This window comes from Gracilinanus agilis, chromosome 1, assembly GCF_016433145.1.
Source record: "Gracilinanus agilis isolate LMUSP501 chromosome 1, AgileGrace, whole genome shotgun sequence".
Taxonomy (NCBI): Eukaryota; Metazoa; Chordata; class Mammalia; order Didelphimorphia; family Didelphidae; genus Gracilinanus; species Gracilinanus agilis.
The window spans coordinates 514,455,828-514,479,051 of NC_058130.1; the positions used below are offsets into that span (position 1 = coordinate 514,455,828).

The 23,224-nt window shown below is 36.1% G+C and overlaps 1 protein-coding gene and 1 pseudogene across 1 annotated transcript in view; both read right to left on the reverse strand.

The window, feature by feature from the left end:
- Positions 1–23,224, reverse strand: part of XKR4 (XK related 4) — a 487,807-nt gene that overhangs the window by 62,830 nt on the left and 401,753 nt on the right. The window lies entirely within an intron of this gene.
- Positions 10,976–11,966, reverse strand: LOC123231710 (annotated as a pseudogene).

Genomic DNA, 23,224 nt, shown 5'->3' on the forward strand with positions numbered 1-23,224 from the left:
CTTATCTGAACCTTGTGTATTTTCCCAGAACAGAGCACAATTCTGCTTAGAGATGTTTAATAAATATCTGGTTGTTGTAGCTGTACCCCAGAGAGTTCTCTGGGAAGGAAGCAGCTCTGATAGCTTCCATGGACATACTAAGGCTTTCTGCTCTATGTGTATCAGGTTTAATTCAATTTGGCTTTGTTACAGTGATGTGCTGGTAAATGCTTAACAGTCAGCTTTCTGGGAAAAATATACATGACACTTCTAAGTTTAACCTGCATTATTAACATTTCTCCATTACTTTCTTAAATCTAGACAATCAACCAAACAATACCGTAAACTCTGATTTGTAGCATTCCTCAATTTTCAAGATGCAAATGCTCACACTGAACATTTCAGAGCCAGTATAAGCTCTCTGTCGCATAGCCTTTCTAGTGAACTCTCTGATTTATTAGAGGTCTGAGAAAGAACATTGGATTTGCTTTTTCAGTCCCTTTGCCTTGTGGAATAATTTTTTCTTTAAAAGAAATATATACGTATATTATTATTTTTTAAATTTTTAATTTTTCCCATGAGTTGAAGGAATTTCTCAGTCTGAGTTCATTGAGAACCAAGGGAGAATCTCGCCCACCAAGAGGTCTGGTAGGCTGGGATCAAAAAGTGAGTAGCCAAACTGTAAAGGAAAGATATTTATTAGTGCACTAAAGAAGACTGCTTGGGCTAGTTGCAGCTTCAGTTTCTTAGTGTATGGATTGGGTTTTATAGCCTTTTAAAATCACTTAAGAGTACATAGTCAATCAGGCAGAAAATGAAAATGAAATGGGGAACTGTGAAAACTCTGAGGTCATAGAAGTTGCTGAAGGCCACATCCGATGGAAAATGCATTTCTCTGAGGTTAGCCTTTTCTGAATGCCCTATTTTGGAAGGAAATCTCTACGATGGTAGAGGTCTCCTTCAAGACAGAATCACTCAGGTCCATTCTATTGTTGTTCATAAGGAGAAAAATAAAATAAATCCTGATGATTTCTATTTAGACAACCCCTTAGCTCTGTTTTCTTGGTTTCAGAGGTTACTTTATCCGGAGAAAACATGTTTTCCTCAAACTCATAGTACTCAGGTTTACCTACCTCTTCTACAGGGTTAAGAGGGGGATGTCTCAGTTTTATTCTCTTGTATTGATTGCCCTTCCTATAAAATTAAACCTACTCCAGATTAAATATTGGAAAGAACATTGGGTTTGTAATCTAGAATACCCGAGTTTAAATTCTGGTTCTTTGGAATTTATGTAACTGAGAAAAAAACTCACTGTATCTCTTCAGGCATCAGTTTCTACATTAATACAATGAATAGGTTGTAAAAGAAAAAGTTATACTATAGACAGTCAGGCTGAAGTTAATTATCTCTTTACTTTCTATTCTACATAAAGCTAGTTGTTGTAGAAAGGATCTGATAAAAAAAATCATGCTGGTTTTCAAACAAACTGATTTCTAGCCTAGATAGCCAACATAAAATCATTTATCTTGCCCAGAATCGGTTCAAAATGCTACTTCCTGGCCAGCTCCAAACCATGATGGCTATAATCTATCTATCTTCCTCATTCTCCTCCTACAAGACTTATGTTTTATCCTAGAGGCAATAGGGAGTCACTGAAAATTTTCAAATAGGATAGCGAACTGGTCACAACCGAGTTTAGGGATACAAATTTGGTGGCAATATGCAATATGGATTGGAGAGGAAGAGAGAGGAGAAGTATGAAGACTAATTAGGAAGCTATTGTAATAGTTCAGGCAAGAGATGATTAAAGATGTTTCAGACATAGAATCTAGAAGATTTGATATCTGACTAGACATAGAGAACAAGGGAGAAGGAACAATCTAGAAAGATTTTAGGGCTGCAAACACTGCTGATGGGAAGGATGACAATGCAATCAATAGAGATGGAGGAGCTTTGAAGAGAGGATAGGTTGGATAGAAAACAAAATGTCTTGTATATATTGAATATAAAGTGCCTATGAGATATTTGGGTAAAGATGTTCTTCAGGGAGATGGTAATGTGAGATTAGAGCTCAGATAAGAAATCAAGGCAGGCCTAGATAGATTTTTGAATCATCCAATTAAATACTATAGCTAGACTCATGGGAGCTTGTGAGAGAGCCAAGAAAGGAGATGAGAGGGAAAAAAAGAGTACAGGATAGGATTTTGGGGGAATGCCTGTATTTAGTGGGCAGGAGAAGAATGGTGATCTTCCAAAGGTTCCTGAGAAGTGGTCAGACAGGGAGGATAAGAAACAATAGAGGCAGGTATCATGGAAGCCAAGGAAAGAAAATATCTGGTAGGAGAGGGATAAAACATTGAAAGCTGTAGCAAGGTCAAGAAAAAGTGAGGGGTGAAAGATATTGAATTTAGTAGTTAGGAGAGCATTGATAACCAAAGAAAAAGAGTTAGACCAATCATGCAGTGAGACTAAAATATAACTGATAAGATAGCTTGTATTCTTTATTGTTACTCATAGAATTTTTTAAGCCCTTACCTTCTGTCTCAGAATCAATATTGGTTCCAAGTCAGAAGAGCAGCAAGGGCTAGGCAATTGGGGTTAAGTGACTTGCATAGCTAAGAAATGTCTGAGTTCAGATTTGAATCCAGGACCTCTTGTCTCCAGGTCTAGCTCTTTACCCACTGAGCCAAGTAGGTGCCCCCCTACTCATATAATATTAAGATATGTAGAGGAAAGTCTTCCAAACCTTGGGGAAGGCACCTGTGGACACATTATGGAAGGATTTGGATGTGCCATTGGTTAAGAGCATCTAAATTGATGACAAATAACAAATCAATTGATATAATGAAATGATTTACAAGATGTTTTTTAGGAATTATTTCATTTGATTCTTACAACATTTCTATTTGGGAGTGACTATTCCTGTACTATTATGTCAATGTACTATTTTATTATTATGTCAATTTTAAAGATGAGGAAATTGAGGCTGAGAGAAATTAAATGACTAACCTTGGTCACAAAGCTTCCACATGCCAGAGGTAAGATGGGATCCCAAGTACTTCCTAACTTTAAATTGAGTGATTTCCCCACACTATGCTATTGCCTTTTGCTGTGATCCATAAAGTCTAGTTTGTAATGTTATGAATCTGTTTTATCCTAGCCTAGGGAGCCACCTCCAACATTCCTGATTAGTGAAGCAATTGGGTCTTCCCAATTCTACCTGTCACACTTGTCTCTTTCCTCTAGGCTGAAAGTGTTCATAAGGCAGCCATAAGAACTTTCTTTAAACCTTCCCCAAATCTGGCCCACTATTGACTGTGCCAAGTGACTGCTGCATTCAGGTCCAGAAGAGGCCACGAAACAGGTAACTCCTCCATGTTAGGGCAAGCTCCATAGAGACTGGGATCACGACAAAGGCTTTCTTCTGCTTCTTTAGGTCTTCTTAAATTCAGAAAGATTGACTATCCTTCTGGAATAATAATGTAGGGTCATCCAGCAACTCTGGAGAAAGCTGTCTTAAAGGTAACAAATAAGGGAGTCTTTTGGGAGTCTGAGATTGCTTTACCCTTTACAGGTGTCATGGGACACTAATGTGTTGTGAACAATGCCAAACCATCTTTTCCACAGCACAGAAAGGGTGGTCAGACAAAAGCTACCTGAAGGCATAGAGATCTTTAATCAGTTCCATGAGTGGATTCCCATTTACTGTTTGAAAGTATCAAGCCCATAAATGGCTTGGAGCCATTGTTGAGGAGACATATTTGGCAGTAGGAAAGTTGTAAATGCCACAAGAATAAATACTCATCATAGTCCCTTGGGCACAGGAGGTGCTCTATTTTGTTGTATTCATGATTACATGAATGAATAAATTAGTGAATGGAAGAGGCAGTCTTTTACTCATAACAAATAAAGTGTAGTTCAAAGAAGCCTCAAAGCAGAAGAAAGAAATGAGAAGGTAGCTTTTAGGGCTAGTCTAGAAGACACCTCAGGATTTTTCCAGGTTAATTGTTGATATCTATGCAACAACATGATAATTTGGCTATGGTAAATATAGACCTCTGATTAGTAGCTTGTCAAATACATTTATTTTTAACTCCTTTTTTTTTTGCCTTAAAAGCACATCTGGAGGCTATTCTTAACCAAGCAATAATGCCAGCAACACTATGATTTCCAAGTTGCTTGTGTCAATGAGAAACTTTCAAGTGTTAGATTTGGGCTTGGCTGAACATTATTAAAAATAGAAATGCTGTAAAGCAAAAAACACCTAACCTAATCATTGCCTGAAGGGTTTGTTAACCATTTAAAAGGTTTCTAATCCAAAAAGACTCTGATTGATAAGAAACAATTGATTAGTTATTAATAACACTACATGGCTAATTTTAAGACAAATTCACAATATATAATATATTAGGACAAAAGTTTTATTATTAATAATTATATATTTATTATTATATTATTATTTTATCAAGATAAAAATCAACAAGTATTTATTAAAGACACTATTTTGTGCCACCAGACACTATATTACACATGCAGGCAAAAAACTGAGACTGTCACTTTCAGGCAGATTACAGTGTTGGAAGGGAGAAAGCATGTGGGTAAGGACTGGATTTGTGACTGATATAGGGAACTCCTAAAGGAGGGTATTTCCCCTCTTAAGGATTTCAAGATCTTCTCTGCAACTAGAAGGCTTAGACAGTGCCCAAATCACCCAGAGGTTCAGTGACTTGCCTAGAGACCAATATGCATCAGAAGTGGGACTAAAATCTAGGTCTTACTGTTTCTGAGGCTAGTTCTTTATCCACTAGTCATGGGAACCACAGGGTGTGGTAGGGGTAAGTCTAAAAGTCATTACTAACTGCTAGGGAAGATTGAAAAAGGTTTTGTGAAGAGGAAATTATCTGAGTTGAGCCTTGAACAAAGGTTAGGGATTCTAAGAGGTGGAGGTGGGCAGGGAGTGCATTCCAGGCATGAGAAAAAGAGAGTGATGGGAGGCAAATGGCCTTATGTGAGGAATAATAAAAAGGTCAGTTTGACTAGGTAGTAATGCTTGAAGGGGAATAAAGACTAACATCAAATCAAAAACCAAGGTGCAATGCTAGGGTGATTGTATTACGAATAGCTGTTGTGCCTCAATATTTCAGAGAAGGAAAAAAGAAAAGATTTTTTGATCAAATGTCAGAGATGATACCAAGCTGTATTGGTAGAAGGGTTTTCCTCATCCTTGAGTTTCTTATGTTAATGAGATCTGAGGTTCATTCCTAAGCCCATGGTCTGTCTGTCTAGGAGACTTTCTAGTGAATTTACAAACTCTCCTTCAATGTACACACATTAGGAGCGTTGGAAGGCTGAAATGTTGGTATACCCATAAAGACTGGGAACAGTTTGGATTTGAAGAAGAATTTACTGACCTCTCAGAATGTCAGCAGTCCTAGAGGCTCTGGAACCTTCTATTTTCTGTCCTCTATAGGCAAACACACTCAGGAGCAGGTGCAGCTAAGATAACTTGAAATTCTTGTTTAAGATCCAATGGAAAGTTCGGGTGTATGACAAAGGGAGGACTCCAAATACATATGTGAAGTCAATTTCCTGCCCTGTGAAATAGAGCTAATACTACCTATTCTGTCTACTTCAAGGTAGCTAGCCTAAGGATCCAGTGAGATAATTAGAAGGGAGTCAAGTTTAGTTTTAGTGGCAGCTCACTCCTGCACTGTGAAGTCTCCAATCCTCCTTTCTACAGTTTCCTTCACATTGCCTAGAGCTCCCTAGTTTGGACCCCAGAGCAGTTTAGTAAATGCTCTGTTCTCCACATAGAGCATTCTCTCCATCATTTATTCATCAAAACAATTGTCTTGTGTCTTCTTTTCCCAGTGGGTGGTAATTTGTTAATCAGAGATATAATCCTCTTTACTGTGTTATTTAGCTAATGTTTATTGTCACCAGCTAACCTAATGCCTCAACACAAACAACACCGTATACATCTCTAAAAGGTCCACAAGGAGGTATGTCACCAGTGGGGATTTCATACACTGTTCAGGAGGCAGATAAATTTTTTTTAACCAGATCAGATGTTTCTTACCTCTTAAAGCATATTGTAAAGGCAATCATCAAAGCCACCTGTCCAAACAGTTTTTCCCTGAGGATAATTTTTGGTAAAATATTCACATATGTATAGCTTAAAGTTCACCTGCCTCATTCATTAGCCATATAACTTGGTAAATCATTTAAATTTCATAACCGTTACCTTCCTCATTAGTAAAATGGAAATTATACTACTAATAACAGTAGTTAATATATCTATAACATCTATTAGGTGCCAAGTGCTTCACGAGTATGATTTCATTTAATCCCCACAGTGACACTGGGAGGTAAATACTATTATTTTCACAATTTTACAGTTTCAAAACTGAGGCAGGGGTGAAGTGAATTGCCTAAGGCTAATCAGCTCGTTTCTGAAGCTGGATTTGAATTCGAGTCTTGTCCACATTCCACCTAAATCAAGTCTTTTTTCCTTTTACCTGAAAGGCTTATGATTGTGAGGATCAGATGAAATAATATATGTAAAGTATCATAAACTTTGTAGCAGTATGTAAATGCAGATGATTATTATTTAATAACTAGATAAATAATTTATTAAATATTCACTCTGTGCTGGGAATTGTGCTAAATCTGCAAAAAAAACACCTATTTATTTATTTGAAAAATATTTTTCCATATTTACATAATTCCTTTTCTTTCCCTCTCTTCTTCTCTCTACCCTCCTAGAGCTGACAAGCGATTTCACTGGGTTATACAAACATTGTCACTTGATACCTATTCCCATATTATTCATTTTTGCTGTAGAGCAATCTTTTAAAGCCAAAACCCCAATTCATATACCTGTCTATACAAGCCATAAGTGATGTCATATGTTTTTCCTTTGCATTTCTACTCTCATAGTTCTTTCTCTCAATGTGGATAACATTCTTTTACAAAGTCCTTCAGGAGTGTCCTGGATTATTTTGTGCAATTTTTTTTACAAATAAAAGCAAAGAAAACAATCCTTGCCCTCAAGGAGGTTACATTTTTAATGAGGTAAGAGAATAGGAAGAGATATTGAAAGGGGTGGGAGGACAATACTGGATATGGCCAAGAAGTGAGGCATATCCTGGATTTGAGCAAAATAAAGTGAAATGTTTCCTACTGGAGACTAGATAGGATCTAGAGATGGAGTCTCAAATTCTAAGGGGACATGAGAAGAGATCAAGGTTGGAGTGATGTTTTTTCTCTTATTTTATTTTTTCTGGAGGGCACAGAGGTACCTGAGGCATAGTGGATAGGAGAAACTGGTCTTGGAATCATAAAGATCTGGGTTTAATTACCAGATGTTCAACCTTGGGTAAGTCACATAACTCCTCAGTGATCTTAGGCAAATTCTTCACATCTCTAAGTTGTAGTTCAGGAGCAGCTCTGCATTGGTATGGAAAGCATCCTTACTGAGATTTCCTTATGTTAATAACATTGCAAAGTTGGTCTAAAAACAACAACAAAAAAGGTGGCAGTGGTCCTTTTTAGTTATAATTAGGAAAGAGCTATACTCTTTACTTGTTTACACTCATACAGAATGGCCTTTAGGGGAGAGATGAAAATGAGGAAAGGAATATAGTTGGCCAGATATAAAGTCAGTATAATAGAGACTGCTTCCAACGGTCATACAAACATGCTTACAAAGTCCACTACAAATTTATGTCATCTAATCTCAGCTGGGCAACTTCTTTTAGTCTTCAAGATTGCATAATGCATTGTCTTTGGTGAACTGTTTCAAATCTTCTGTCCTCAATTTTCTATATACCCTTCCCTGCTTACTCTCAGCTGAGAAAGGATTATACTTTCTCCTTACCTAGGAAAAATGAAGACCATCTATCATGAATTCTTTCTTCTTTACTCCATATATCAAATCCCTTTTATGTTATCATCCATTCTCTTAGCCTTTGTTCCAATTGCTGATAAGTTGTTTGTCATCCTTCCTTTCAAAGAGGACCAATGACATTACTTGTAATGTCTTAACTTGTCTGTGAATCTGATTTAAGTGAGGTAGTTGCAGACAGTTGTCAGTCTCATTCTTTCTTCCAGTGTCACTGAAGTCTAATGGCATTGTTGATAAGGAGGTAGTTTTCTCTCTGTCTCTGTCTCTGTCTCTCTCTCTCTTTCTCCCAACAAAGCCATGCCTTCTACTTGTACTCTTGATTCCATTCTTCTCCAATCTCTTCTAGAATCCTAAATCTGATTATATCTTCTTACTCCTTCATTTTCATTTCCTTTGATATTGGATTCTTTCACTCATTTATTCATTCCTTGCTGTGGATAAACATGCTCAGACATCTTTCACCTTATAAAACCTTACCTGACCCTGCCTTCTTTTCTCTCTGTGTACTCTCTTTCTTGTTAATCTCACAAACTCTTTTGGATCTTTTATCATATCCATGGAGATAGTTTTTAAATCTACTTATCCAGAATTCCTAAGTGCCAGTCTACTGGGCATCTTCAGTTAGATATCCCAATATTCTATAGTCTTGGATGTCCAAAGTAGAATTTATCATTTCCCTTCTGCTTACACCTCCAGATTTTCCTATTTTTGCTCAGAATATTGCTATACTTTGATTCAATCAAGATTCACAATTGTACCTATCCCCAATTCTTCATTATTCTCTATCCTCTCATTTCAAATCAGCTGCCAAGACTTTTGGTTTCTACAATATCTTTTGTAACTATTTCTTTCTGTTCATTCACCTGGTTACCACCCAAGTTCAGGCCCTTGTCACCTCTTACCTAGGCTATTATGATAACCTTCTAAATCCACCTGCTTTTAGTCTCTCTTCTCTGCAATCCATCTTCCATTCAGTTCTCAACAGCTTTTTTCCCTTCTTCTAGGTCTGGTCATGTAACTCCCCTACTCAAGAACTTTTCATGTCTCCCTATTATTAATGTAAACTTGTACTGCTTCAGGGTAACTATAGAGATTCAGAAGCTTTCCCAGGATTTGAGTGACTGCTAAGACCATAAATTATGTGAAGGCTTTGCATATTACTCATATAGAGTTCTGGGAGAGATACTAGAAGTTGATGAAAGAGGAAGTCAAAACCTAGAGTTGGAAGCATAGGTCAGCTACATCTTGAGGCCATATGGACTTTTGCACATTCAAGCACTTGATTGGTGATTCTCTCTTCTCCCCTTCAAAGACTGTGAAAGAAAAAGTCTTTACTAGCCCATTGATCAGAGTAGGTGAACAATGCAGGTGGTGGGGGTGGGGAGGTGGCAGAGGGAATGAGGATGACTAATGAATACTGAACTTATAATATTTTTTTTCCTTCCATTGCTCTGAGCCAAGGAGAAGACAGTTGTCCTTAATTGCCAAACTACTCCAGAGTTTGTGCTTCACTTTTCTATGAGCAAAAGGAGCCATCAACACAACCCTGTTTCTTGTGGCAGCTGGTTAAGCCTAGTCATCATACACCCACAGAAATTCATAGTCCATCCCCAACCCTGAGATTTCTATACATTCTTTTGCCACCATTCTAGTGCTTAAAAAATTAAAAAAATTAGTGGCTGCTAACATTTGTTTGGGGCAGCTATTTGGCACAGTGGATAGAGCACTAGGATTGGAGTCAGGAAGACTCATCTTCCTGAGTTTAAATCTGGCCACAGACACTTACTAGCTGTGTGACTCTGGGCAAGTCACTTAACCATGTTTGCCTCAGTTTTTCATCTGTAAAATGAGATGGAAAAAGGAAAAAGGAAATAACAACACTGTACTATCTTTGCCAAGAAAATCCTAAAACAGCGTCCCAGAGAGTTGGACAGGACTGAAATGGCTGAACAAAAGGAACAAAAAAATATACGATAAACTTTTGTTTTTGTGTTTTGGGGGATTATGCTTTGGATAACATGGTAGCAGTTGCATATATGAAAAGTAACAATGAAACCATTCAGAGAAAGGGAACAAGCAAGAGAAAAAGGAATGAAGAGAGTAATCTGAAATCATATTTTCCTAGTCTAGAGACTCTGTACATGTTTATCTTACCTTTCAAATATAAGCTCCTTGAGAGCAGGGACCAAATTTATTGGTGCTTAGCAGCATAGTGCCTTGATCACAATTGAAGCTTAATAAATGATTCTTGAATTAGATCATATGAATTAATTAACTCTCAAATTGAACACTCATGTTCATTTGATTTTGTAGTAGAAAAAGCCGTCTTTTTAAAATAAATGTAAGAAATTTTGAAATGATGTAATTTAATGAACCATGTTTTATGAAGAAAGACCTGGGGATGTCTGAGGATACTTTTCCTGTTAAGTGATGATTTCTATGTGATGTAAGAAGCTGGACTATTTGACAACTTTTATATTCTGATTCTGTAAAATGGGGATAATAATAGCACTACCTAACAGGGTTGTTGTAAAGATCAAATGAGTTAACAAATGTATAAATGGAAGAGAGTTTGTTACTCTTTGAACTGTTTAGACAAAATTTGGATGAACACTGGTTAGAATCTCAGAGAGGAAAGGCATGCTTGTGGTAAGAGACTTCTTGGGTCTCTTTGATTTCAGGATTTTATGATTTTATGATTAAGCTGATTAAATCCTTTGAGCACTCCTGGAGAAGAGATGGATTTAAAAAAATTAATAAATTAATGAATTTAGACTATTTTCCCATGATTACATGATTCATGTTCTTTCCCTCCCCCTCCTGTAGCCAATGAGCAATTCCACTGGGTTTTGTTCAAAACCTATTTCCATATTATTATTATTATTGCACTAAATGTGATGACTTTATTGATGGTACACAAGATAGGACTCTATATTCCCCCCTACCCCCACTACAGGGGTGCTTGGGGCAGGGATGTGAACAGGGCATGGAATCCCCAACATAGGGACATATGTTATTATGGAAGTGGGTTCCCCAGTGTTGGAACTACCCTTTTTTTTGGCTAGGGATGAAGATCCACGGTTTTCAACTTTACTTCTTGGAGGCCATATACATCATGAGGTCTACTACATGGTGGCTGTAACTATACTCATTTTCATACCAAGAATGAGTTTGACAAAATGGTCTTTGAGGGCAATGCCAGCACCAGCATCAAAGGTAGAAAAGTGAGTGTCACTGTTAAAGTCACAGGATACAACCTAGTCCTCTGCGTAGCTTAAGATGCCCTTCAAGGATTCCTCTGCAGCTTGATTCACCACCTTCTTAATATCACCATATTTGGCAGCTTTCTCCAGGCAGCAAGTCAGATCCACCATAGACACATTGGGAGTAGGAACATGGAAGGCCATGCCTGTGAGCTTCCTGTTCAGCTCAGGTATGACCTTGCCAATAGTCTTGGCAGCAACAGTGGAAACAGGGATGATATTCTTGGCAGCCCCACACCCATCATGCCACAGCTTGCCAGAGGGGCTATCTCCTGTTTTCTGGGTAGAGATGATGGCATGGATTGTGGTCATGAGTCCTTCCTCAATGCCAAAATTGTCATGAATGACCTTGGCCAAGAGGGACAAGCAGTTGATAGTGCAGGAGGCATTACTGACGATCTTGAGGGAATTATTATATTTCTCATGGTTCACTCCCTTCACAAACATTGGGGTGTCAGCAGAAGGAGAAGAGATAATGGCTCTACCCTTCAAGTGAGCCCTGGCCTTTTCCATGGTAGTAAAGATGCCAGTGGATTCCGCAATGTACTTGGCTACAGCATCTCCCCATTTAATGTTGGTGGGATCCTGCTCCTGGAAGATGATAATGGCTTTTCCATTGATCATCAGCTTCCCATTCCCTGCCTTTAAGGTACCCTTGAACTTGCCACGGGTGGAATCATATTAGAACATGTAAACCATGTAGTTGAGGTCAATCAAGGGTCATTGATGGCCACAACTTCTAGTCCACTGCAGTTGAATGTTGCTCTGGTTTCCAGGTGTCCAGTATGGCCAAATCCATTGACTCCAACCTTCACCATCTTGTCTAAGAGATGTGACTACAGCAGAGGATCCTGGCAGTGAGCTTGGGAGAAGAGCTGAGAGCCTATTTCCATATTATTAATATTTGCAATAGAGTGATCATTTAAAGTCAACATCCCCAATCATATCCCCATTGAACCATGTCAAGCAAATGTTTTTCTTCTATGTTTCTACTCCCATAGTTCTTTCTCTGGATGTGGATAGTGTTCTTTCTCATAAGTCCCTCAGAATTGTCCTGGATTGTTGTATTGCTGCTAGCAGAGAAGTCCATTACATTCAATTGTGCCATAATGTATCCATCTCTGTGAACAATGTTTTCCTGGTTCTGCTCCTTTCATTCTGCATCAATTCCTTGAGGTCTTTTCAGTTTACATGGAATTCCTCCAGTTCATTATTCCTTTCAGCATAATAGTAGTCCAACACCATTAGATACCACAATTTGTTCATACATTCCCCAGTTGATGGACACCCCCTCATTTTCCAATTTTTTGCCACCATGAAGAATGTGGTATAAATATTTTTGTACATGTATTTTTCCTTATTAAGAAGAGATGAGTTTTTAAATGGGTAAATGATTTGACAGCTCCCAAGATCTAGTCAACAAGATTGCCTTTTTCTTTTTCCAGATGGGCATGGTTATTCAACACAATAATTAACCACCTTATTTTTCATCTATTTATTCTTTTTGTTAACACTTGATCCTTCATCTGTTGTTCCTTTATCACATATTCTTCTCTCTAACCAATGTTGTGATTAAAATTATCTAGAGATGGTATCTTGATTTTATAATAATTATTTATTAAATAGCAAAAAGCAGGCTTGAGAAAGAAAGAGAAAAGCATGAGCCACATGTGGCCAGCTGGCTCTTTCAGCTGTCTCCTTGCCTCCTCAAGCCAACTGAACCAGCTCTTAGCCACACTGCATGTCTTCCCAAGTCTGTGGTTGCAGGAAAAGAGCCCAACTTCCTCTTCCCTCCATCAATTTGTGCTCTTCATAATGTCCTTTTCTCAAATCTCTCTGATGGGAGAACTCAGACCTCAGTCAGGACAAGAGGTGGGTCTTCCAGATCTGAAGAGTGACCATGTGGTGTTTAGAATGGTCACACCATATCTGTGTGCTTTTCTCCACATGATTCTGCTTGGCTCATTTAATTACTTCATCCCCCCCAAGAGGCTTGTTTACAGATAAACAAAGAAGTTGTCTCCAACCTGCCTCAGCAAAGGAGGGAGAAGCCACTTTGAAGCTTGTCTTAAAATCAAACTTTTATTTTTTTGCTTAAACTCAAGTTTTGGGGGCCAAAAAGGGGTCCAGATTAAATCTTTCCACACAAACATTAGATTGTTGATTCAAGGCAGAACCCATTTTTTTTCTTTTATTGCAAGAACATGTGCACTAGATGGGAAAATGCTGGAATTATTTTTCTACTTCAGAATGGAATTCACATGGAATCCCTATGTGTGTGCATGTATGTCATTTTATGCAAGAATTATATTGGAGACAATGGGGAGTTTGGATGAATCTGCTTGAGAAACACAGCAAAGTACCAGATTTCATCATAAAGGGAAGTGCTGAAAATTAGAGTTTTCTTGAATGGGGTAAAGGAAGTTGATTAGAAGATAGGAAATACGTTTGTTTTAAGGTGTCTGGTAGTAAAATGGGCAGCTATAGCAGCTATACCTGGTTTTGAGCTATTGTAATTTCTGAAGTCAGTCATGGAATTATCTGGGGGTAGTAAGTAGGCACAACTATTAATACAAAGGACTTTCATATTACACTGTACTTCTACTCAACAAATAAAAAAGGCAATTAAATAGAAACACAATGGGGTTAATCTTCAGCACACTGAGTGGGTGGGAAACCCATTACTGTGAATAGATTTACCCACATAAGTCCAATGCATCCACAGGAGACTGTTTGCAAACAGTATGTGATGAATAATAATGATAAAACTAAAATCTTAGAGATGTTTATTCTGTGCATGTTAATGAGGTGTAGCTCCTTTCTCCACATCACTAATTCTGTGATGAAATCTGATAGTCAGTCTGGCCAGTATGGTATAATTGGATTTGGTCCAGCTGACTAATCTCTAGTCTTCATGATGGTTTTTAAAACTATATATATTAAAAAAATTAAAAGTATGAAAATATTTGATCCCCAAATAGAAACTGTATTAAGAATTCTTGGTTATAGTAGTAAAAAACAAAATTAAATCTACCTGAAACCTTTCCATGAATGATTTGCAAGGCTATATTTAAGTTTCTTTGGTAGGATCATCCAAGGCTATATGATAGGAAAGTGAATTAGGTTAAGAGCCCCAGAGAACAGAGTAAGATTAAGGGTAAAAAAAGTGATGTCCAAAGAAATTGCAGTTTACTACTAAATTGATCATAATTTATTAAGACAATTCAAAAACAAGTACACAAAACTCATTTTTTTTAATTTAAATTAATTAAATTTAATTAAACCAACCCAGTTAATTCCCTTCCTTTCTTCCCTCCCATAATAGAAAAGGCATCATATGACAAGATACATGTATATGTTAAACTAAGCCTTACTTATTTCTATTTATCAGTTCTTTCTCTAGAAATGACATACTCAAGTTGTTCTTTAAGCAATATTTCTGTTGCAGTATATAATTTTCTACTGATTCTGCTTGCTTCACTCTTCATGATTCTATGGAAGACTTCATGTTTTCCCCAAATTTAACTGCTTGTCATTTCTTATGGCAAAGTAGTATTCCATCACAATCATATGCCATACATTTTTTTAGCTATTCTTCAATTGATGGGTATCCCTTCAATTTCCAGTTCTTTGCTGTCACAAAGAGACCTTCTATAAATATTTTAGAACAGAGAGATTCTTTTCCTTTTTTCCTGATCACCTTAGGAATTCAACCCTATAATGGTATTGCTGGGTCAAAAGGCGTACTTTTGATTTCATAGTAGAAAAAACAATCTTTCTGAAATAAGGGTGAAGGAACATGAAATTATGTAATTTAATGAACCAAGCTTTATGAAGAAGAACCTTTTTTCCTGTGGTGTTTAAGTGAGAATTTCTGTGTGTTGTAGGAAACTGGACTATAACCCCTAAGACTCATTTCAACTTTCATGTTCTATGATTCTGTAAAATGGGGATAATAATAGCACTAGCTCCCAGGGTTGGTGGGAGGATCAAATGAATTAAGATATATAAAGTACTTTGCCATCCTGAAAGGGCTACATAAATGCTAGCTATATTTTCTGTTCTAGATGTTAATAATCATTGACATTATTGCTGTTATATAGATGCATGCATCCAAAGCAGATGCAATAAAAAAGGAAAAAGAAAATCTTTTAAGCAGTCATCAGTGTTTTTCATTGCTTCCCCATTCCCTGGTCCAAGCTTTACTCTTGCCTTTTGTTAGGGCTTTACTTTTTTTAAACTAAGAAATGTGCTCCACATAAAAATGAGGATGTAGGGATGATAGTGGGTTCAGCTACCAACAGAATCATTTAATGTAATCCCTAGCAAACTGTGTTTAGGGATTAAAAGAGTCTTTTGGATTTCTGAAGCAAAGAACACCAGAATTTCTCTTTGCTCAAAAATATTCTCCTCTCACATTTTGAGTCTTAATTTTGTCAATAATTATTAGAGAATCTTAATTTTGTCAATAAACTGATTTGGAGATATAACAGACATGGTGGAGTTAGTCCAGGCTGAGAATTGATTGATAAATTTTCAGAGTGAATATTTACATTTTGCAATAGAGATCAGGTCTTGGTTTATTATTTATTTGATTATTTGGACTTAAGAAGACGATGAAGAAAATGTTGATGATTCGGATTAAATTAAAAAATGTGTCCCGAGTATATTAAGAACATTTTTTGGAGAGCCAGTTGTTAAACATTTACTATCCTGAATTTAAAGTGAGTTATTTTAATGAGATCAATGCCTAGTTTAGAGTACTTTTAATGATGAGAAATTTGATTGAGGTACAAGAGAAGAGGAAGAGGGAGAGAAAAAGGCAAAGAAGAAAAAAGAAGGCAATACTAACATGTCAGACCCTTGCCCTTATAATTTAAACTCTTTTCCTTAGGTGTATTGTAGGTCCTCATTAAATTTTTGCTGTTAGATGACAAAGAAGAAAATGACAAATGTTGGAGGGGCTGTGGCTAAATAAGCATATTATTGCAATATTGGCAGAACTGTGAATTGGTATGGTCATTCTGGAAAATAGAATTGGAATTATGTCCCCAAAGTCATTAATTGTCCATATCCTTTAACCCAGAAATATAACTATTAGGCATATAACCCAAAGAGATCAAAGAGAGAGGAAAAGGAGTCAATGTACATGAAAGTATTTATTATACCAATTTTAATAGTAGCTCCAAACTGAAAACTAAAGGAATTTCCAACAAATTGGTAGTGGCTAAAACAATGTAGTTATATGACTATAATGGAGCATTGTACCGAAAGAGAAAATGGAAAAATGGTTAGTTTCAGAGGAAACTGGGAAGACAGCTATGAAGTGATGGAGAGTGAAGTGAACTATGTCATTTAAAATTATTGTAAGCCCTGAAAGACTACATCTCCCAGGGCTCCCTGCTATAACTTCCCCTACACCTCCCACTTCCTTTGTGGGTGGTGTTGGAGAAAGTATAAATGAAAAAGTTTGGCACCTTTTGGGCTCTGTGCTCTCCCAAGCCTGGAGGCTGGCTGATGCTATTTACCCTGATCTCTCTCCGTGCCTTTTCCCCTTCTATCTACCTTCTAGTTTTTCCTAGACCTTCCCCTTTCTAATTTAAATAAAACCTAGCTATTCTAAACCCTAAAGTTGCTCTCTGATCTTTTATTTGAGCCCCGAAGGGCTCCGGTCAATTTCTCCCTGCTGGGGCTGAGGACTGCTACCTTCCTTTCTCTACCTTCCTCTCTCCTTCCTCCATCCTTCCTTCTACCTTCTTCCCTTCACCCCCTCACAGAACAAAATCAAAAATGATTTATTCAGTGACTACACTAAGGTAAAAATAACTTTGAAAACTTTAGAACTCAGAACATTGACAAGTCATGATTCCTGGGGATCAAAGATTAAGCATGCTATTTATCTTCCAAAAGACGGTAATGAACTGAAAATGCAGAATGAAACATACATTTTTGGACATCATAAAATAATATGTTTTACTTTGTGCATATTTGTTTATGAGAGTTTTTTGCTGTTGCTGAATTCAAAAAGTGGTAGGATGGGAAAGAGGTAAAAAATAATAGCTAATTATTTATTGAAAAAGTTTGATGTCAAATGTTATGAAATGCTGATGAATTATGATGTAGTCTAGCATTGTCTATCTGAATTATACCACTTTCTTTTTGGTATGGACCCCTAGAGAAGGGTGCCCATTCATAGTGGCCACCATAACAGTATACTATGATGAATAGTTAAAAAGAGCCAAATGTGTACCTAGTTTTTAAAAATCTTTTTTGTAACATACAACCTGACTTAGGAAAATAAATTACCTTCATTACATACTGATCACAAGCTACTTCTTCTTTTTCAAAGATAGGTCTTTTCCACCTCAATATATTCATTATTTAGGCATATTGCCTCATGAGAACACTTAGGAGCTAATAACCTGTACATCACTTCCATGTAACTGAGAAAATACTTTTTTTTTTTAATAAGAATGTACTTTATGCTAGTGATAATTTGTTATTGGTTTAAGAAAATCTTTAGAGGTAGCAAGTAAAGAATTGAACTTAACAATTTGTATGAACCAAGAACTTTGTTTCTCAATTTCTTAATCTGTAGAACGGGCATAGAAATAATCTTCTAGGATTTTGTAAAAAATAGATAATGGTTGTTAGGAGATGTTAGGAGAGTTCAGGGTTTCCCATGAGAATATATTTATAAATTTCTGAGTTATTTATTGAAGGAAGACTTTGTAACCTTTCCAATCAGTAAATTATTAAATTCTTCACTGATAAACAGGGAGAAAAGCAGAGAACATTTATTTATTTATTTTTCTATTTTGATACTGTTATTAAGTGGAGGCTCAATCAAATCTATATAAGAACTTTCTAATAATATGACAATTTTAGAGGGCATTGGTAGAGATATTTCTTTCATTGTATTGATATAGTTCAATATTGGAATTAGCTCAAGTCCTATTTCACATCTGAAGACTTTTTATTAAAAATTCTTTTAAATTATTAATTAGTTTTGTTGGAATTGCTAAAATTGATATGTAGACTTCTTTCATTGGTCAGTATATTAATTACATCTTTACTTAGAACATTTTCCTTTCCTTTATTTAAAGTTGTCTATGTACCATGAAGTTTGTTTAACATATAATACATTTTTTGAATGTTTTAGAATTAATCACTAAAGCCAAATTTAATAGTGATGCAAAGCACCTTTTTTGAATACTTATGTGAATGCAGAAGGGAAGATTGCAATTTCAAAGATTCTTGCTAACAATGACCACATTTTTTATGTACTCTGTGTTTAATTTAATTTTACCATATAATTATTCTGGTAAGTAATTAGCTGTGACTGTTAACAAGTAAGAAATTATTAAATAATTCCATAATTAATTATACATGTATATAATTTATAATCAATTATACATTAATGAATTAACAATAACTCCTATATAATTAATGGATTATAATTAATTCTATATAATGCTATAATTTAACTTTCATGTACTAATTCATGATAAAGTTATAAAAGCAGTTCCTCATTGTGATAAGCCCATGCATTCATAAGGTAAAACATATGTATGAAAATATCTACAACATATACATGGAAAATGAAAGATTCAGTCTTCCATTTAGTATTTGATCAAAAATGTGCTGATTCTAGAGTTGGTGGAATTGTCATGCTCTCCTACAAAGGATTTGGACAGAATAGGCTCTTCCTTGACTTTAAGGGCTCATAGAAGGCCACTGTCCCAGAAAACCAAAGCTATAAAGGACCTTTGAGAGGATCAGCTCCAACCCCAAAAGTTAAATGAGAAAATTGACATTGATTTTCTTTGGGTTAAACAGTAAAGGACACAGATGGGATTGGAACTCAGGTTTCCTTGCTGTAGTTCTAGTGTTTTTTTCTGTTGTACGCAAGACTCTCATTTAGTTAATTTTTCTCCCCTGAAAATGTTTTGTGCAAATTTGTAGTCTTGAGTGCTCTTACAGGTATTTGTCTTCCTTTCTGCGACACTTCCACTTCATGAAAATAGATCTTGGTCAAATGACTCTAGATTCCAGCTAAATTGGCTAATCTACTATTTGTTACAACCCAACAAACCATCACCAATCTCTATATTTTTCATAGGCTGTTACCTATTCCTAGGATACACTTCCCCCTCTTCATTTAAAAAATATTTTATTTTCCCCCAATTACACATAAAAAATTTTAACATTAAAAAAATTTGAGTTCCAAATTTTCTCCACCCCCCTTTCCTCACATCCTTCCTTTCCTCCTATTCCTCCTCCTTCCCTGAGATAGTAAGCAAGCTGATATAGATTTTACATAGTAGCCATTTTAACATATGCTTTTTTCTTATCCTCACTTTTACAGAATCTCTAGCTTCCTTTAAGGTTCATTTCATGTCCCTTCTACATGAAGCCTCTCCTAATTCTCTCACTTACTAGGACTTTCAGGTCTCTCCCCTCTGCGTCTGCCGCTCTGTCTGTTTTCATTTCTGTTGAAGATGCTTACCCATCCTTTACCCCGACCACCACCCTCAATCCCAGGATAAATGAATGCTTTCTAACCTCCTCATAATGCTGTTAACTCATGCTTTGATGGACACCACCTCCCTCAGCCTCTTTTCCTTTCTGATTAGAGGTCTGGAGGGCAGGAAGACCAAACTCTTCCCAAAGTTTTCCTCTATAGAGAGAAGAAATTGAAATTTCAGCTCACTTCATTCTACATCTGTTGCTCTGTTTGCTTTCATCTCCACTGAACAAGATACTCCCCGGTGTCTTCTCCTGACTTCCATTTTCCTGTATCTTTTGTGTATTGCCTTCTTTCATTATACTATATCTTTGAATGTTGCCTGAAATAAATGCTATGACTTAAAATTACTTTTATATGTTTTTTAATGATGGAAACCAGGGACCAAAGGTTGACATCTCTTTTTTTTATCTCAATATTTTGATATTCCACATTTCTCTTTTCATTAGTTAGTTTTCTATTAATCTTATAAGGAGTTGACTGATTTTGATCTAACTTGTTAAACTACTAAAGAATATCAAGATATTCTTTGTATTTGGTAGATTAGTTCTCTACAACATGGGGTAGTCTAATATGTTTTCAAATAGAATATCTTCTATAGTTTTTGCAAGTTTTGAGGGAATTTGATGTGTGCATAAATGTTACAGAGAATTCTCTTCTAGAAATATATTAATGGGGTACTGGTAAGACCTAGTTTTGAGACTGGGCTTTGTGAATGAGATAGGGTCAGAATTAGAGACAGAAACAGACAGATTAAGCAAAATTAGAGACAGAAAGAGAGATGTATAGAACCTTCAGTTTTTATGTTTGAAGTAAAAATTTCACTGTCTAATTTTTGGGCAATACTTGCATTGCCAATTCATTTATAGCATGGTTGTGACCAGAATGATCAACATTTCTAGATTTCTGGTGTGCCTTTTGTAGATACAAATCATAGATAATCAGTTGAGTTGAAATATTCAATTAATATGTTTTGGTATGGCATGGATGGTTGGCATGCAAATGTTTAGTGGCATTTGTACCTCCTATATACTCGCTTCCTATCAATGCCAAAGATTCTTTTTTTTTCTTTCTTTGTTCAGACTTTTTTCAGTTGTGTCAAACTCTCCATGACCCTATTTAGGGTTTTCTTGGCAGAGACACTGGTTTGCAATTTCTTTCTCCAGATAATTTTACAGATGAGGAAACTGAGGCAAACAGGGTTAAATAATTTGCCCAGGGTCCCATAGCTAGTAAGTGTCTGAGGCTAGATTTGAACTCATTAAGATGAGTCTTCCTGACTCCAATCCCAGTGCTCTAACCCTGTACCCCCAACTGCCCTTTCACCCTTATAACAGCTTTTTAAAGAGTTTTCTCATTCCTTCTTTCTTTCAGAATCTATCCCTCATGCATTATGTCCACTTTGCCCTTTCTGCTGACCACTCAAGTGCCAAGCTCCATGGGGTGTTTTTCCAATATGAGCTTCCTCCCTCCTTGCCTTCCCTTAGCATCTCATCCTACAGACCCCATGGGGAAGCCATTTGGGAACTACTATAACAACCTCTGTTACTATAACATGACTACTTATACTACTGGGCTAAGATGGGAGACCAATTCTAAAATTTCTGGTGAGTTAGAGGAATACGATCTTACAATGTGCCTTGTCACTATGTCCTCTAGTCCTCTGGAATCTGTCATCTTAACTACTGGTTTTTATGAAGGATCCTTGGGTTTTTCCTTCTCCATTGTACCTGAGGGCTCTTTTATGTTTTATCTTCCTAAATTAAAAGGTGATGAGTGTAAAACTAGCTCTCACTTTTTGTATTTGTATTCCCAGTGATTAGCATTATTCTTGGCACATTTTAAGTGTTTAAAGAACGCTTTTCATTCCTTCATTTATTCATGGACTCACCAGGATGATTTTCTGCTCATAAAACTGGGTTATGTCTTTTATTTGCTTTAAAATGTTTTTGACTTTTCCCATTGCCTGTTGAGTTCCTATTCCTTTAGATAATATTTTTCACCCCTACCATCACCAACTTACTTTCCCTATCCAGCCTTATTTCATATTATTATTCCTCTATACATACTTTTTGCTCTAGCCAGACTAGACTAGTCTTACCCTTGAATGCAACCTAAATTCTCCTTTCCTACTTTTCTCATACTGTTCTCTATGTAATATAAAGAGCACCTAACTTGCTAAATACATCTAGGAAAATAAGAATTGCCTTTAAAATGTATATATCTTAAATACAAGACTAAGATAATTTAACTGTCTTTCTTCTCTCTCTTTGCCCATTGAATTCATACCTATCCTTTAAGGTTCAAATCAAATGCTACCTCCTTTAGGGAGCTTTCTCTGATTCTTTACAATAGAAATCATGGAGTCCTTTGGATGTTGCATATTTATTTATATTGCTAAGTGTTTTATAAGCAGGATCTATGTATTTATTTTTTTCTCCTGATAGATTATAAGCTCTAGAAAGCTCTTTTATTTAGGGGTATATTGGTACATTTAACAACGTGGATGTATTCAACACATACATATAAGTTTAAAATTTATATGTATAGACACAGACACACATATATAACATATATTTTACACTCTCAAGTCTAGACAGTCATCAAAACAAGAAGACCTCATGTACAGCCTCTGGCAATTTCCGAAGGGTAAATACTCACACGGAAAATTTAGCATCAATAATTCTATGTTGTTTCAGCTTACCTCTGACTCTATCTCAGCTTTTCATATCTGGCAGTTAATACAGTGCCCTGTATAAAGTGGACAAAGTTTTGAATCAAACTGAATTTCCTTTTGTATTTAAATAAAAAAATTAAGAACTTTTGCCATCCAAATAATAATTTTTATTGGATACAGCAGGATGGAATCATGTGATATTGTGGAAAACCTTTTGATCTTAGATTCAAGACTGATCTGTGTTCAGATTCTGTCTTTAAAATTTACTAGGACAATAATCCTGGATAAATTTTTTGTCTCTGAGTCTCAGTTGCTTTGTATATATAATATGGTTACATTTCTAAATGGTATGTATCTACAGGATCTAAATGTATTTAATTTGTATAAAATATTGAGCAAATCTAAAGCACCATATAAATGTCAGATGCATTATTTAAGCATTTAGTTTATTTCGGGGAAAACTTTTATAATATAAATAGCACATAATCCATCTAGGGACATACTTATTTCCTTAAAAATTTTATATTTCTTAAGTTCATGAATAAGAGCCCTTAACTGAACCAGTAAGTGACTAGAGGGCCTTCATTTGGCTAATAGATAATTTCAGGGGATCTGTTAGGGACTAATATGAGTAAGGAATCTATTCCTGAAGAATGGAGCTTGTAAACACACCTTTGGTGCTTTCTTTCCAACTATTCTTCTTACAGCATCTTTCTTTCATCAAAAACCTCTAAGAACTGCTAGGTGGAACTGAACTTTTTCCCTCCATAATTTACAATGTAACATCAATATTATAAAAATAATTTTGAGAGCTTTTATTGATGAAGAATAAATTGAACCAAACAATATATACAATAACAGTTAAAGATAAA